Source organism: Coregonus lavaretus, assembly GCF_964263955.1.
Source record: "Coregonus lavaretus genome assembly, contig: HAP1_SCAFFOLD_1394, whole genome shotgun sequence".
Taxonomy (NCBI): Eukaryota; Metazoa; Chordata; class Actinopteri; order Salmoniformes; family Salmonidae; genus Coregonus; species Coregonus lavaretus.
This window is the reverse complement of record NW_028157686.1, coordinates 105001-107500: the sequence shown is the minus strand read 5'-3', so window position 1 is coordinate 107500 and position 2500 is coordinate 105001. Positions and strand designations below refer to the sequence as shown.

Genomic DNA, 2500 nt, shown 5'->3' with positions numbered 1-2500 from the left:
CTGCAGTATGAAGTATTGCTCCATGTGGTAGTAGTAGTATTTATTTAGTACAGTAGTAGTAATATTCTAACCCACCTCCTCCCTGCAGTATGAAGTATTGCTCCATGTTGTAACCCACCTCCTCCCTGCAGTATGAAGTATTGCTCCATGTAGTAGTAGTAGTAGTAGTAGTAGTATTTATTTAGTACAGTAGTAGTAATATTCTAACCCACCTCCCCCCTGCAGTATGAAGTATTGCTCCATGTAGTAGTAGTAGTAGTATTTATTTAGTACAGTAGTAGTAATATTGTAACCCACCTCCTCCCTGCAGTATGAAGTATTGCTCCATGTTGTAGTAGTAGTAGTAGTATTTATTTAGTACAGTAGTAGTAATATTGTAACCCACCTCCTCCCTGCAGTATGAAGTATTGCTCCATGTTGTAGTAGTATTTATTTAGTACAGTAGTAATATTGTAACCCACCTCCTCCCTGCAGTACATTTACATTTACATTTTAGTCATTTAGCAGACGCTCTTATCCAGAGCGACTTACAGTTAGCGCATACATTATTTTATCGAACCCACAACCCTGGCGTTGCAAACGCCATGCTCTACCAACTGAGCTACACCCCCTGCCGGCCATTCCCTCCCCTACCCTGGACGACGCTAGGCCAATTGTGCGCCGCCCCATGGGTCTCCCGGTCGCGGCCGGCTACGACAGAGCCTGGATTCGAACCAGGATCACTAGTGGCACAGCTAGCACAGTATGAAGTATTGCTCCATGTAGTAGTAGTAGTAGTAGTATTTATTTAGTACAGTAGTAGTACTATTCTAACCCACCTCCTCCCTGCAGTATGAAGTATTGCTCCATGTAGTAGTAGTAGTAGTAGTATTTATTTAGTACAGTAGTAGTACTATTCTAACCCACCTCCTCCCTGCAGTATGAAGTATTGCTCCATGTAGTAGTAGTAGTAGTAGTATTTATTTAGTACAGTAGTAATATTCTAACCCACCTCCCCCCTGCAGTATGAAGTATTGCTCCATGTAGTAGTAGTAGTAGTATTTATTTAGTACAGCAGTAGTAATATTGTAACCCACCTCCTCCCTGCAGTATGAAGTATTGCTCCATGTAGTAGTAGTAATATTGTAACCCACCTCCTCCCTGCAGTATGAAGTATTGCTCCATGTAGTAGTAGTAATATTGTAACCCACCTCCTCCCTGCAGTATGAAGTATTGCTCCATGTTGTAGTAGTATTTATTTAGTACAGTAGTAATATTGTAACCCACCTCCTCCCTGCAGTATGAAGTACTGCTCCATGTAGTAGTAGTAATATTGTAACCCACCTCCTCCCTGCAGTATGAAGTATTGCTCCATGTAGTAGTAGTAATATTGTAACCCACCTCCTCCCTGCAGTATGAAGTATTGCTCCATGTTGTAGTAGTATTTATTTAGTACAGTAGTAGTAATATTATAACCCACCTCCTCCCTGCAGTATGAAGTATTGCTCCATGTAGTAGTAGTAGTAGTAGTATTTATTTAGTACAGTAGTAATATTCTAACCCATCTCCCCCCTGCAGTATGAAGTATTGCTCCATGTTGTAGTAGTATTTATTTAGTACAGTAGTAGTAATATTGTAACCCACCTCCTCCCTGCAGTATGAAGTATTGCTCCATGTTGTAGTAGTATTTATTTAGTACAGTAGTAGTAATATTATAACCCACCTCCTCCCTGCAGTATGAAGTATTGCTCCATGTTGTAGTAGTATTTATTTAGTACAGTAGTAATATTGTAACCCACCTCCTCCCTGCAGTATGAAGTACTGCTCCATGTAGTAGTAGTAATATTGTAACCCACCTCCTCCCTGCAGTATGAAGTATTGCTCCATGTAGTAGTAGTAATATTGTAACCCACCTCCTCCCTGCAGTATGAAGTATTGCTCCATGTTGTAGTAGTATTTATTTAGTACAGTAGTAGTAATATTGTAACCCACCTCCTCCCTGCAGTATGAAGTACTGCTCCATGTTGTAGTAGTAATATTGTAACCCACCTCCTCCCTGCAGTATGAAGTACTGCTCCATGTTGTAGTAGTAATATTGTAACCCACCTCCTCCCTGCAGTATGAAGTATTGCTCCATATTGTAACCCACCTCCCCCCTGCAGTATGAAGTACTGCTCCATGTTGTAACCCACCTCCCCCCTGCAGTATGAAGTACTGCTCCATGTTGTAGTAGTAATATTGTAACCCACCTCCTCCCTGCAGTATGAAGTACTGCTCCATGTAGTAGTAGTAATATTGTAACCCACCTCCCCCCTGCAGTATGAAGTACTGCTCCATGTTGTAGTAGTAATATTATAACCCACCTCCCCCCTGCAGTATGAAGTACTGCTCCATGTTGTAGTAGTAATATTATAACCCACCTCCCCCCTGCAGTATGAAGTACTGCTCCATGTTGTAGTAGTAATATTGTAACCCACCTCCTCCCTGCAGTATGAAGTACTGCTCCATGTTGTAGTAGTAA

General features: G+C 41.4%; 1 protein-coding gene across 1 annotated transcript in view; it reads right to left on the bottom strand.

The window, feature by feature from the left end:
• Positions 1–2500, bottom strand: part of ddx1 (DEAD (Asp-Glu-Ala-Asp) box helicase 1) — a 35926-nt gene that overhangs the window by 8960 nt on the left and 24466 nt on the right. The window lies entirely within an intron of this gene.